This window comes from Mauremys mutica, chromosome 8 (genome assembly GCF_020497125.1).
Source record: "Mauremys mutica isolate MM-2020 ecotype Southern chromosome 8, ASM2049712v1, whole genome shotgun sequence".
NCBI classification, from domain to species: domain Eukaryota; kingdom Metazoa; phylum Chordata; order Testudines; family Geoemydidae; genus Mauremys; species Mauremys mutica.
In genome coordinates, this window is record NC_059079.1 from 21688127 (window position 1) to 21704370 (window position 16244).

At 37.7% G+C, this 16244-nt stretch overlaps 1 protein-coding gene across 2 annotated transcripts in view; it reads right to left on the reverse strand.

Moving 5' to 3' along the window:
- Positions 1–16244, reverse strand: part of NEGR1 (neuronal growth regulator 1) — a 570461-nt gene that overhangs the window by 413196 nt on the left and 141021 nt on the right. The gene's annotated exons all lie outside the window — the stretch shown is intronic.

Consider the following 16244-nt stretch of genomic DNA (forward strand, 5'->3'; position numbering starts at 1 on the left):
CTTTGCAAATGTTTCTGTTTGAATGGAATTCTTTTCTGAAGCAAATATCAAAAAGAAAGAGTTAGAATGACATTTCCTAGTACTGAACAACTTAGATTTTAAATGTACAAATTCCTGTATATGAACTTTAAAGCATCACAGCTTTAAGTGATGGTTTAAGCAGTCAGTCTAATGTTCACACCAAGAGGGAAGAGAGAGGGTGAATCATTCCTCTCTGTACAAACAACCTTTGTATAATTTCATCTTTTTCTTTCAACGGGTCATATAGAGAGCTAACAATTTGCTATGGAGACAATTAGCAAATAAAATGATTTCAAAAGATTGACAAGTATCTTGATATAATGAAACCTGCAAAAAGAAATTTGAAATACTATAGCGCTGAAGATCTCACAACATATATTAGTCTGAATCCTTGTATAAATGAAATAATTAGGAAAGCCTTTATAAAAATTAGTTTTAATTTTATTATGGAATCACAATAGAGGAAATGGACAATGATGTCAAAAAGTGGAATGATTTACTCTATACTTAAGATCTATATTGAAGTTTACACCCTTTTGTCTCTCTTGGAGGACACCTCTGTAGAATAAGCTGAAGTCAGGATTCAGCATTATGATGGGTTTAACAAGACTTGGAAATGCATATGCAACAATGTGATTATTGACAACTAACAGGCTTCTGGACATGGGAATTCATAGAAATTTTAGAAAAAAATACAGAACTCTAGTGGCTTAAATTATATCTAGTGATCTTTGATCTTTATAATGATATCCCTTGATCTTCAATCTTTAGAATAGTCAAAGTAATGGATTTTAAATATGACAACCATTTCAACTCTGGGAATCATAATCTTACATGTGGAAGTACAATGGAATTACAAAACGATTACTGAAAAATGAAACATCAGCCCTGTCTTTTTTTCCTAGGCTGCCAGTTTAGAATAATGAGCATAATTTTGGTGGATTTTTACATAAAACCTGTAAATATTTATAATAATCATAATTATTAGCAAAAAAGCAAAAATGTCCAACAATAATAAATACAATGCAGAAAGAATATACTTTGTGTTCATTAGCTTGGAACTAATAATGCAATGGTTCTTGGGAGGATTATTCTGACAAATCTGTCCATTAATCAGCCTCTCCTCACTTCTGAGATCAAACATGAAAATTAATTTATTATTCCTTGATTTAACTAAAAGAATTATCCAAAAATCACATACTGAACAGTTGTCAAGTAAAGCGGTTTTTGGCAGACAGATACTAGAATAAGAGAAAGCAGCAATAGAATCTCACCATAGAAATAGCTTACAGTCTTCTGAACAGTCTGATAACATGAGTCATTAAATTTCATGTCAGAGCATGCTCTTAAACCTCATACACATACTTTTGACATTGCACATTAAGGCAAGAGAGCCAAATTAATCCTTATATTTTCATCAGGTCTGAGTTTGCCCACTATTCTGGTCACATAAAGTAACATCACTAAATGAGAAAATGAAATTATTCCACACCATAAGGTAATTAATTGCAGGCTTGGCATTCTTTGCACTGGAATGACAACTGTATAATAACGTAATACAAGGATTTCTGTTACATAAAACAAGATGCTGATTACAAACTCTATGCATTTAAATAGAATCTTTCCCTTATCAGTAAATTTTAACAAACAGTCTATCCATTTTTTTCTTTGTAGAAAATATTGTACTTTTTTATTATACACAGAATGCCACAAAAGTTGAATTTCATAATTTCATTGTTGTTAACAGTATTTCTTCAATTACTTTTAGTCTAGTCCAAACTGTGTATTACCCTCCTAGGCAGGATAATTGGAGATTTTGTAATTTCCCTGTCCCAAAATATGAGGCCTATGTTCCTGTTAAGTAAACTAGCAGCACTATAGGCAATTATGAAGAACCAGAAACAGCAACACATTTCTTAACACTTCAGAATAACAAAGTGGAGTGTCTGAGTATGACAAAATGAATGTGAACAAACCTAACTGTTACTGTAAGAAATTACACTTAGGCTATGAGCTCTTTGGAGAAGGGACCGTCCCTTGTCTGTCTGGAAAGCATCTAGCATATACTATTATTCTCATCAGAGAAAAGGAAGAGAAACTTCCAGGCTCACAGTGAACAAACTGGTAAAATAAAGGTTTTAATTTAACCAAAAACCTTCAAAACAGCAAAACTCTAAGGCTGTGAGATAACCATGTCTCTATCCGTTAGAGAGAAGCAAGTCTGGAGAATGGTGGCTGTATAGGAGGACACTGATGTTCCTGAAGTTTTAAATCCTCAGCATTGGAAGTAACACTACAGTAACACTTCTCATCTGAGCTATAAAGTGCTGCATACGAAAAGAATAAATGTGTACATTTCACAATTTATTTTCATACTTTCATAAATAATTTGCATGTATGAGTTATACAGCACATATTAAAAGTGTGATTAAATATAAATTTGAGGATTTTTAAGCTGTAATACACTATTAAATTTGCTAACAGATCTATATGTTTATTATACAAAAAATGTTAAAAAATTATGTAGGTTGCAAAATTAAGCACTCAAACATTAGGAAATGCCAAATTTAAGATTTTCCATGCAGCCTTAGTTCTGCCCAGTTCTGCAACCATCCTATGCTTGACTGAGAGAGGGGTCCTTTGCAAACAAATAGTATGTGATCATATGATTAGAGAGCGTACCATAATGCATATGCACAAAGGGGTAGAATGAAGTTTGCATGTGCAACTTTAAATCTGGCATTTCCTAACTTTTGAGTGCTGGACTTCACAACTTAACCGGTGTTCTTTCAATGTAGGTTTGTTTATTTTAATTTTTTTTAAACGAAAAAATGTGAAAACTAATATTACATATAACAACACCATTACCAGCACAGTTTGAACCCCAAATCTTCAGCTTTACAACACAGACTTCTACAATTTAAGCTACATTAGAGAGAAATTACACTTGTGGCAGCAGGAGAAAGGAAAGTTTCTTTCTTATGTGTGACTTTTCTTCATGTCAGACAGTCTGTATTGCAGGGAGAGGGCCCACACCCCATAAAGCAGACTGTTAGGGTGTGTCTGTGAGAATTCTTATCCCAGAAGGTGAGGAATGGGCTATTGCCGCTGTGTGTTGGGTTTCAGGGCTGGGTTTGGCAGAGCCGGGCCCAGCTCAACTCTTTCTCTTTTCCTGTCTCCAGAAGGTAGGGCTCCTACCCCAAATGGTGCCCATGTTCAGTAATTAGATTAGTATGCTGCTAAAGCATTCAGTAATCTAAGCATGCAGCACATTTTTATAACTCTACTACCTATTTTAACAATACTGTCACACAGGTGAGTCAGACTCATTTCACCCATGTGTTTGTCAGTATCCAAGTGAGGCACGGGGATCTTAGCATAAACTGGCACCTGGTTTGCCAGCATCATAGATGTAATAGAAAATCAGATCATTTGTAGAGAATTATTAGCTCAGAAGATCTAATCTAATGGAGAACTATCTCTCTGCTATAAAATTTTATAAATTTTAGATATCCTATAGAAAGGTTATAACCCTCTATTAAATTCTATGGAGTTTTTAGAAGTACCACTCAAGAAATATAGGATGGCTTCAATGTCATTCAGGAGTGTTCATCACACTGCCAGCATGGATCCATTCTGTGTTAGAACGCCACATCATTCTCCATAAAGGTATGTAAGGGGGCTGTACTTTAAACACCAGGAACCTGAGTCATTTCTGCTGGTAGACCACAGGGATCCCAGACATGGAAAATCTGCTGAGATTGGGGATACAACGCAGTGCAGCAGGCAATAAAATCTCCTCTTGATTGGGGGCCAGTTTGTCAGTGCAGCTCAGAACGGGAAAGAGAAACTTTCCTAGAAAGCATCCAGTGTCAGAGCTTTTATGGTGCCCCATATGTAGTTTAAAACTGCCTTCTCTCCCACAGTGAAATACAACTGGCCTCCTCCATGGATGAATGGCTCTGCTGGCACAGTTGTCACTGAAGGAGAAGGGATTACAGTAAATATTCCCCTGCAACGTTTAGGGTGAGTCAAACAGATTCAAGAGAAGCAAGGGGCCTAGTGAAGGAAAAGAGCCTCAGAGATGGATATGTGTAAGTGTATATACACTTGCCACTTGCAATAATCAGAACAAACAGAATAATAACCACCATTTGCCTTGCCTCCCCCCGTGCTTCTCTTTGTTACTATGCAAGCTAGCAAAGCTTTCAGTTTTATGGTAGCTCTCCATGACTAGACTCAGCAAAAAGGTCAAATTTCAGAGTTAGTCAAGATTAGAAACTGATTTTAAAAACACTAATAATGTCATTTAGGTGGTTAAAATAATTTTTGGTGCTTAGTTTTTAGTGAATATAAACCTTAGATTACACTGTGAACAGAAGAAATCACTATGAATATTAAGAGTTATCCAAGCCCTGAACTGAAATTGGAAAGAATATCTACATGGGATTGTGGAGAAAACCAAAATAATATTTCATTATTTGATTTAACAGATTTAATAAATATGGCACTGTCAGTACAGTGCATTGAAAAGCAGATGGACAGTTCTTCATAACAATAATAGGACTTACATGTTTAATTCTTTGTACACTTCTCTAACAGTTTCATCCAGGATAAAACGGTTACTGGTCTTTTGTAACTGTTGTTCTGTGTTGCAGATGTATGTTCCATTCTTGGTGTACATGTGCCCTGTGCACAGTAGTTGGACTTTTTTCTCTCATGGTACCCATCATGGTGGCTTGAGTACACTCTGCTGCTGTTCCCCACTGTATGCCACTATATAGGGCTCAGCCACTCCCAAACCCTCTCAGTTCCTTCTTGCTGGACCCCTCTGATATAGAGGGATAGCATGAACAGTTGTGGAGCAGACGTGTGTAACACATCTCTTTCAACAAGTCACAAAATGTTAGTAACCATTTTTTCTTCTTCAAGTGAGTGCACACGCATTCCACCATGGGTAAAGTAGGAGGAGGAATTAAAGTTCATATGTACATGGACTGGAACACAACTCATCCAAAGTTAGCATAGTCTCTGGAGTATTGATTAATGTCATAATGGAATGAGAAGATGTGAACTGAAGACTAGGTTGCCGCTCTACAAATCTCCTGGATAGGGACTTGCACAAGGAATGCTGCTGAGGCCACTTGCAGTCCAGTGGAATGTGCTGTCACTTTGCTTAACAGGGAAATGCCTGCTAGATCATAACAAACACAAATGCAGGAAATAATCCAAGCTGAAATTCTTTGTGAAGAGAGATTGGGAAACTATTCATTCTGTCTTCTATGGCCATGAACAGTTGAGTTGACAAACAAAACTGTTTAGTCCTGTCTCTGCAGAATTCAAGTGCCCTTTTAACATTTAAGGTGTGCAGACATTTCTCCTCTCTATAGGCATATGGTTTGGGGTAAAATATAGGTAAGTAAATTGACTGGGTAATATGAAAATTGGATACAACTTTAGAGAGACATCTCAGATGAGGTTGCAAGCAAAGATGTTCGTATGTCAGAGCACACAGTTCAGCCACCCTCCTGGCAGAAGTGATAGCTACTGGGAAAGCCACCTTCAAAGATAGGTGCAGTAAAGAGCTCGTTGCTAGAGGCTCAAATAGTGGCCCCATAAGCTTCAACAAAACAAGGTATAAGTCCCAGAAGGGGCATAGGTTCCCTTATTTGAGAGTAAAACCTTTCCAGGCCCTTCACAAATCTGACTGCCATATCATACAGAACGGTTACCTACATGACGATGGAAATCTGATATTGCTGTCAGATAGACCTTGACAGAAGAAACTGAACCGGTGCTGTTTTAGGTGCAATAGATTGTCCAGGATATGCTGGACACAGAGGCCTGCATTGGCAAGACCCCAGACTTACAATACCAAACAGAAAAAAAGCCTCCATTTTGATGGTAAGGATCTCTGATATAGCATTTTCTACTATTAAACTTGCTCCAAGTGAGAATCAACTAGAGGATTTAACCATGGAGCCTCCAGGCCCATAGGCACAGGAACTAGGAGTGCAGGGGGTGCTGCAGCACCCCCGGGCTGCCGGCCCTGCATGCCCGGGGTTCTGGCCTCAGGTTGGGGCGGGGGAGTGGATAGGGGTAAGAGGGCTGGCTTTCAGCACCCCCACTATTAAAAATGTTCCAGCACCACTGTCCAGGCTATTAAATGAAGGATAAGCAGGTTTGGGTGGAGCAGTTGACCATGATCTTAGAGGTACACCATACGTAGTGATAGGTATATGTAGGACCCACATTGCTTCTGATGATGAGCTTGGAGAGGTTAAGGGGTTTTTTGAAGGCCAGAAGAGGGGGTTCAGGAAAGATTTGTTTCAGGATGAGGTCCCCATCGAGTATGGGTTGTTGTAGTTTTATGATATCCCGCAAGCTCCCCACAGAGCAGGACATACCAACTCAAACCAGCATCAGACTCTGTCGGAACAACAGATGCAAAACCTCCACTGCTAGAATGATCAACACCCTCACAACACAGCTTTCAAGATCCATGGTTTCTACATGTGACTATCACAACATGTGGTGTACCTCATCTAGTGCACTAAATGCCTGAACAAGAACTATGTGGGTGAAACCAGATAATCACTACACTTCTGGATGAACTCACACAAGAAAACGATAACAAAATAACCTGTGAGTGAACACTTTTCACAAAGCAATCACTCTGTATCTGACCTATCAGTCCCCATCCTCAAAGGAAATCTGCACAACACTTTCAAAAGATGAGCTTGGGAGCTTAAATTCATAACTTTGGTGGACATTAAAAACCATGGTCTTAATGAAGACACTGGATTTATAGCTTATGAAAACAATCTGTAACTCACTAAGCCCTCCTACCCCCTTTTGTCCTATGACTACGAGAGTGTTAATGGACCACTTCACCTTGAATGGTCCCTTAGAATATGGGCTAACAACTTATTCTAAACTATCTGTTCTATCTTGTATTTAGCTGTGACACGCCAAGTACCTTTCCCAGACCTGAAGAACAGCTCTATGTAGCTCAAAAGCTTCTCTCTCTCACCAACAAAAGTTGGTCCAATAAAAGATTTTACCTTACTCAGCTTGTATCTCTAATATCCTGGGACCAACATGGCTACAACAACACTGCACACAATCCTGCAGACTGGCATGACATCTCCGAGTGTTCCATCAAAATGCCCGGTGACACTGCAGGGGTATCTAGATGGAGCAGGCATTGATACAGAGGCAAAGGAGGAGGCGCTCTACATCTATAACCCCCACACTTTTTCTTCAGGTTCTGCCAAGGAGCAGGGGCAGAACAACAGTGGGTCTTCTGTGGGTGGAAATGCTTTCTGGATGGGACAGGAGTGTACAACCCCAAAGACTTGGAGTTGCCCACCTTTGCCCTAGAGTCTCTCAAGCCATGCATCGTAGAGTCAGTTACTCCGAAAACAGCAAAGACCTTACAAAGGGCAGGTCCTGTGAAGTCTGTTGCAACTCTTGGAAAGTCCCAAGGATTGCAGCCAAGAGCTCATGTGCATTGCCACTACAGAAGCCATGGGCCCAGCCACTGAATCCACTACATCCATCACAGCTTGCAGTGAAGACCTCACTACAGATTTCCAACCAGTGACTTTTGGCCTGGGTTAAACAAATGATTCTCAAAGAAAACATTTATGTTGAGACAAAGTCTAGTGGGACAATTGGCCCTTTATATTCACCAGAGCAGAATTGGTTTCATGATCCTGAAACCAGTTTTATTAGACGGATATTGCGTCTAACTTTGGCATATTGTTTGCTTGCACTCAGTTTGATTGATCTGTATCAGTGACATGTCCTTTTCCTTATTTACCATTCTCCCATTTTTGTGTTGTCTGAAAACTTTGTAAGTGATGATTTTGTTTTCTTCCAGGCCATGATAAAAATATTAAATAGCACAGGGCTGAGAACTGAACCTTGCAAGACCCCCTAGAAACATGTCCACTTGATGATGATTTCCCATTTAGTTTTATTTTGAGAAGTATTAGTTAGCCATCTTTTAATCCATGTAATGTGTACATGTTAATTTTATATGGTTATAATTTTTAATCAAAATGTCATGTGGTACCAAGTCAAATGCCTTACAGAAGTTTAAATATCTTACATCAACAATATTATCTTTATCAATCAAACTTGTAGTCTCATCAAAAAAGATATCAAGTGGCATCATTATCATATATATGACTATATCATCTGTTTTTTCTGAAAATACAGAACAGAAATATTTATTAATCTCTTCAGTCTTTTCTGCATTATTATTGATAATTTTATACTTAATTTTAAGCACGTGAATAATATCATATACTTCAGTTTACTAACGTACACATACATGTTTGCGGAATTGGAGGTATAATTTCTAAATACATTATGGCCAAAATTTTCAAAAAAGGAAACTGAACTCAGTCTCTTAAAACAATACTTTGGCAACCAAACAAGTGGCCAAATTTTCAAATATCATTAGTATGCAACAGCACCCTCTGAGGTACTTTTAAAAAATCTGACCACTTGCTTAGGTGCATAAATATGGATTTAGGAGCCTTACTTTAGGGTCCAGATTTTGAAAAATTAGCATATCTATGTGTGTGTATATATATTATGTATGTATGTATGTATTACACATGTGCATACAAATATACACATTTGTTTTCTGCTCTGGACTTCCTAATGTGTCCTGATTTCTCAGTCTGTAGATGGCACTCTCTTTGGGAAATAAAATGTCTCAAGATTTATATTTTACACAGAACTAAGCACATTGCCAATGCTTAATAAATATTAAAAATATTATCACCACTTTGCAGCGTGTGTCATTTTTGTTACAAAATGTCCCTTTTATCTAATACTAAAAGGTCTAATCACAAAAAGTAAGAGTTTTAGTGCAATAAATGCAATAGTTTATTTCTCTTTTCATAATTTTTTTTAAATCAGCAACACTGCATATTCCTGATACAATTATTAAATTTTTACATGAATCTGCAATTTTATTTGCTTACATTTTTAGTAATACAGTTTCAGTAGTCTCTTGAGACTCTGTACTCCATTTACAGACAACAGTAGGGTACCTATTCATACATTTCATACTGTGCGACTTACTATGTATCTTAATTAAAATAGAAACAACAACAAAACCCTTTGAATACTCTCTTTTTAAAGACTCCTAAGGGTTCGTGATGAGTTTTTTTTAATCCCTTTATTTCCAAACTGAGTTAAATTATATATATAATATATATATATAAAATTTACAGCAACAGTAATAGAAGCAAGTGAAGCTCAGCATCACTTCAAACTCTAATGCTGAGGTCATGACTTTGCTTATGCATCCCAAGCAGTCTAACCTACACAAACCGTTCGCTAGAAGCCCAAGTTTGAGATCCAGCGGCAGTAACTCTAATTAGTGGTAAGATTTGAAGACTGTCAGATAGGGGCTAGTCTACTGTCACAGTCATTGTCAAAGAAATAATAATAGTAGGGCAAGAGGCTTTGGTACCACAATGTGATGGCTTACGTATTACTGATGATCGAGATGATGCTTAAAGTCCAGAACTGTAGATTGAATATAATAGAGAAAATTATTCCCAGTCATACCCAGAGCATTATCAGAAGCCATTTAAACTGACTGGTTATGGACACTAGGCATACGTGTTGGGCACCACCAGCCTCATAGATATATTTGGGTTACATATATTTACTAGAACTGGGTGAATCATTTCTAACAAGCAAGCTGATGAATGACATCTATTTTTATGTTCATGGATAATCTGTGAACAGACTGCAATTTTCTCAAATTTATTTATTATGGATAAAATTCACCCCAGGGCAGAAGCACAGCATAAATACTATGCACCATTTCAGTCTTATTTAAGACCTATCTGGAGGCTTAAGTGGGACTTAAGTGGCATGAATAGGCTTTTGAGCTGGCCCTCTTTGTAGGGATGGATTTCACTCTATTTGACATCAGTTCCAGACATGTTGGGTACAATTTTGGCAATTAATTCTGTAGTTTATCTGCAAGCTGTTTGCTCTAATCATGCTATCTCCAACTTGTTTTTACTGGCACTCTGGTCATGTGGATGTTTTTGTTCCCTGGTCTGAAAATCATAACATTATAATTAGAGTTCCAGTGTAATACCAATGATGAATCCCAAATATGTTCTCAGTGAATTATATTTGCTTACAAGCTGTATGTTTCAGCGAACATACCTGCGAGTAAACTTATCTGCTAAAATGTTCATCAGAAGCTAACACTCCCACTCAGCACAACCTTGTTTTAAAGTGTGAATGAAGCTTTTGGAAAATTCAGTGCAGTATTTGCCAAGCTCCAATACTTACATTAATATAGAATATAGAAAGATAAACAACTTAATCTAGCCTCCTAAAGGTGGCCTCTTATCTGGCTTTGAAACTGGGAACTAATTCCTCCCTGTAATTTATTCTGAATTCTAGACACCAGTTATGTGTATTGTTGGGCACACACTTTGCTTCAAATAATTTTATTCAACATTTTTTTTTCTGGTCCTGAATAATCTGTGAAGATGTTGTGATGTTTATTAATTTGGATCCTGTTCATATTTGCTCAAACCTTCAAAATGAATAATTTTCAACCTTTGGATTGCATATGAACTGTTCAAGGCAAGTATTTGTTAGGCTTTATTAGAGCTGGTTGGAAATTTTCCATTGGAATGACTTTTCTGATGGACAAGACACTTTTTGCAAAATCAACATTTTCCATGGGAAAATTTCAATTTTCCCAATTAAAAGAATTGATTTTCAATTAGGAAAATCAAAATGATGGCTCCCTGGCTGTCTTCCTGGAAGGTGCTTGTCAATTTCACTTTTTGCCTGCAGAAAGCAAGCAAAATAAATAAGAGCATTAAAGACAGGCAGCCAGGTAGCCAAAGCCAACTGGGTAGTAAGCAGGGAGGATGAGCATCCCAGCTCTGCCTCCCCTCACTGGCCAGCTGCCTTTTTGGCAGCAGAGCTGTGGAAAGGCGGAGAACCAGGGTATGAACCTAGGGTAAGTGCTCTCTTTCTTGCAGCAGTTCTGGAAAGCTCTTGTCGATTTCACTTTCTCTGCTGGGAGAAAGTGAAATTGGTGAGAGCCTTCCAGGTGGGATTTTTCTGGTAATTTCTTCCTGATTTCTTTTTCTGGCAGTTTTGACTTTTCAGTCTGATTTGGGATGAAAAAATTGCAAAAAGTGCTTTTATTTAGGTGAGGGGGGAGAGAGATCCATTTTCTGCCCAGCTCTAGATATTAGTCACTATTCATGCTGTGTATTTGTTCACCTAAGTCATATGATATTGTATCTGTCCCCAGCTGGATCACCTAACTCATAAATATCTTTCAAAATATCCAGGTGAATACAGTGTGCATTTGCATTAGTATTCAGAATATTTTACTTTCTGTGAAAGATAAACTCACACCCTTAAACATTAATGAATAGGTGGATAAAAGGGAGTCACAATTACCACCAAAGTCAATCAGCAGATTTTATCCACAACTGGCAAATTTTGTTGTTGCTGTTTTCACCTAGCTAACTGTGTATCTTCACTAATAGCACATTATTTTGCAGTGATTCCAATGACACAAACCTTCCTGATTTAATATCCTTGCCCACTCTAGGTTATCCCAGGTCCCATGTGAAAACATGTTTTTGTTTGTTTTTTTCCTCTCCGCATGGGCAAAAAAATAATTTTATATAAACATGGCCTTTAGGCCTTGGCTTCTTCAGGAAGCTTGATGTGCAGGGATGGCAGGGAGCTGAGGGGGCCGGGCATGCACATAAGTGGCCTTGATCCCATGATCCCAACGGACCATTCCAGGAGCTGTGCAGGGATTCTCTGGCCATGCCTCCTACCCAGAGGCCTAAGAAGCCCAGTGTGAAATCACAATGGTAGCTCTTTATCATTTGGTGATTCCACCAATGAATGGGAATCTTTTAAGGACCAAATTCTTTGGGTTTGTGGCTGTTTTGCTACCCCAAGCATACCCTATTAAAAACCATATGTTCTCCTCCAATCCACACCAGATTTTTATGGCTGTCTATGAAAGAAAACCAAAAACAAAAAAACACCCAAAACCAACCAACCAAACAAAAAAACGAAACAGAAAAAAAATGATTCTTATAGATGCCTATGGTCTATTTCCAGAACTTTTCAAAATTTTACCAGAGACTTTCTATGTTAGATGAGTTGCTTTTTATTATGAAAACTGTCAAATACTTAAATTGTTATTCTGCATCTGATCTTTTTCATTTCTTCTAATCTGTAGCAATCACTCATCTTGCAATACTGATGTCATATTCATTTTTATTTACACATAACTGTATTCTAAAAAGAACTCTTTGTAACAGAGTAATTTAAAAACTATGTACAGCAATGCAAATGTCTCATTACCCATAAAGAAGGGACTTGCTAAAGAAATCCAGAAAAATTACACAACAGCAATCTTAACTCATTGACTACATATCATTGGCAACCCCACAGCTTTTTCAAAAGGTGTGGGCATTCCTTTAAAATTGGTAACAGAAACCAAAGAAAAAACTCTACCATAAACCCAGACTTCAGTGAATAAATAATAATGATGATTACTAATAATTTATTCAGTTTAGCAGAACACCTCAAAGTGTTTTACCAGCCTCTTAATGGGTTAAGGCTCACCACACCTCTGTACGGTAGGGAAGTATTACTGCAGTATTTCAAAGTGGCCTCTCATTTTGGGTGCTTCATTATCTAGGTGACCAACTTGAACTACTACTTGAACACCAACTGAGGTGGAGTGTAAATGACTTGGCCAGGATAGCACAGGATTTTTGTTCCACAATGTGGAATAAAAGCCAGATCTGCTGTCAGACCTATGTGTTAACCATTACTGTTAATGGACACTCCCCAGACACATAAGCCAGTAAAGGCCTTGGTCCTGTAAGCAACTGAAGGCTATAATGGGAGCTGAAGTCACTCAGAACCCCACAGGATGAAATCATTAGTGACTGTCCTGATTAGCACAAGAATACATTGTGCTTGTAGAAACATTTTTATTTAATTATCTGCTTTTAAAATAAGCACAGTAGAAAGCAATAAACTCCACAACAGAACAGGAAGGACTCTAAAGAAATGCAAAGGCCATTAATTAGTAAGCTAATACCAACAAACCAGAATTCACACATGTTCAATACTGGGTTAAGTCCACCATGCATGGGTGTAACTGACAGCAGTATTCGGTGCACTGGATGTATAAATATAAACTGTTCAATATAATCTTGCAGTTTTGTATAATAGAAAATGTTCTCTTTTTTGGCAGAAGGAGGATAAATCATGCCTAATCTTAAAAGCAAATTTTACAGTAAAAAATTGTAAACTGAATGTAGTTTATTCGAGCAAGCAACTATCTATTGTTGCTAATACAAGATGAGACACCTTGTTTTTTTAATATTTGTTTAAGACTTGGTAGGAAATTGGCAGTAGCATAAAACTGCAATACCTTAAAAATTATAATACTAAAGTTGGAATTAACACAAAAAATAAACAGACTTAACAGTGACATTGCATGTTCACAGACAAGATGGCCACAACCTGCCCATATTTCTGACCTGATGGATGAAATCAGGATTCTTTCATTTTCAAAGAAAGCTTAATACCTGCTGGAAAAAAAGTCAATAAAATGGAGGCAGCGTAGTTTGTCTTAAAAGAAAAGCAGATTAGTAGGTCTGGTGTTAACACAGAAAAGCAGACAAAATATCCTCAAAATGAACTCTTAAGTGACCCTGGATGTAATCCACCTCTCAGATAAAAAACTTAACAAATCACTAAAGAAGCATATCAAACATTTTCTGGTATGAACTGAACTATGAAAAGTCATCCTGGGTAGACCAACAAATGACTCATGAGAATCAGTATGAGAAGCTGTATGTATCAATGCAATGACAGTGGTCAAAGGGACAGCATGAAATTATTGTTTACAATCCTAGAGTCAACTAATACAACAATGGAAGATAAATCAAAGTCTGACATTCAGAGCAAAACAGCAGCGACCTTTACATGGCCAGTCTCTTTGGTGGATTGAATTACAGAATCATAGGAATTAAAGATTCGGCACCAAAATGACACCAGTTTTCACACTCACTCACTCTCTCTCACAAACATTTCCTCTCCTCCTTCCATGCTGATGCCTATGCCTGGAAGAAACACTCTCTCTAAACATATTGTCTATTCCACCATTCTCACTCACATCCCTTCTTGAAATCCACTCCTGATGCAAAGCCTATAAGACATGAAAAAAAAAACCCACAAAGAATAAAATGAAATAGTTCAAAACAAATTACAAGAAATAATCTATTCTTACGTAATCAAGTCCACACGTAACCCCTTCTTTGTTCTCTCTCTCTCTTTCTCTTTGGGTACAGTATAAAATTTATATTTTTGTGCCAAGATCTTTCTTCAATTATGTGTTCTCTGAGGTGCATAGCAAACCTTTTGTGATAATACAAAAATATATAAGATTTTTATGTTACAACAGATGTTGAAACTCTGGTCATCCTGTACAACTTTCACCAATACTAAAGTAACGGTTCCCAAGATCATTACTGGTCACATAGTACTAGCTCTTCTCCTTGTTTCCATAAAGCACAGAGGCACCAAGGAGCTTATTGTTAGGGGATTTCACTATAGGTTAAGATTGGGCGTGTTAAGCTTTAACTACTGAATTGACTAGCACAGGAAGTGCGTGAAAAAGTCAGCCTTTCCCAAAAGTTTGCACATCATCGTATCTGAGATTACCCAGTTTTCCCAATACTTAGAGCAGGATATATTGGTGGCAATGCTGGCAAATGTTGACTTATTATGGCTTCTTTTGTAATATCACTGCATACTGGTTTAATCAAAGATTTTTTAAAATTCTAACAGAATAAATTAATGCAATTGGCTGGAAACATACTATCTCTCTTCTTCAAGAAGGCCTTGCCTGTTTCAAAGATGTATGACACCTCTCCCCTCCCCCCATAAATTACAGTATATCATAACTAAAACATATTATACATGGAATCAATTTGGGCAATAAGTGCCTGATCCAAAGTCAATTGAGCTTAGTGAGAGTCTCTCCGTGTTCTGTGAGCTTTGGATCAAGCTCTAAGTCTTCCCAGGAATATGCAAGCATACAGGATCAGACAGGAAAAGTATCACCTCTATAAAGTTAATTATATTATAATGAAATGGCTGAGCAGTAATAGATCAGCAGAGGGTAGGGTGACCAGACAGCAAGTGTGAAAAATCGGGACGGGGAGGGGGGTAATAGGAGCCTATATAAGAAAAAGCCCTAAATATCGGGACTGTGCCTATAAAATTGGAAGAGTTGGTCACCCTAGCAGAGGGCAATGTGATGAAACTGCAAAGGACAAATCTGCTGCTGCTTGCCTGGCTTCTGGCTGGAGGTTGATAGGGCAGCCAGAAGGGGATGGTCCCAATGGCAGCTTGGACCCTAGAGTGATGAAGGCATCTGTTCCTGGTGGCTCCTCCGGAATGCTGAGGGAGAATTTTGTGACTAGCTGTTTGCAGTTGGTGCTATCATGGTTTAAAAATAACACAACTCATGTCTAAATAAACAACATATATCTGACTCCATGACAGCAATTTTTCTTCAACAATGGATAGAGGCCTGCCACTAGGCCCAAGTCAGCCTCTGCTTAGCTGAGGGGTAACAATATTACACTATACATCAAAATGTAACCTCATGCCATGGAAAAATTAGGTAGATGTAAAATTCACCAAAGAGTTGCAGAGAATAAAGAAATTCTGTGGGTTGATCCCCCACTAGTGCTAATGGGAATTACCTGTGCAAATCTCTTACTCCTCAATAAAAGAAATCCTTTTTTGAGTTCTGAAACTGTATCCTTTACACGAAGATAATGCTAGGCTAAACTATTAGGCAGTTTATGGAGTATATTTTTCTTTTTTAATAAAAACAAGTCTGTCTATTTTAAGTACTTGCATGGAGCCCATTACCATTGAATCTGAATGTCTCATGATCTTTTAAAATTCATTTATCCTTACAACAAACTTGTGTTAGGAAAATACTACTGGCTACAGTTTACATATCAGGAACTGGGGCATAGATACTAAGGAACAGATTTTTAAAGGTATTTGTGTTCCTAACGATGCAGATGGGCACCTAGCAGTATTTTCACAAGCACTAGGTGCCTAACTCACATTGATTTCCAGGGGAG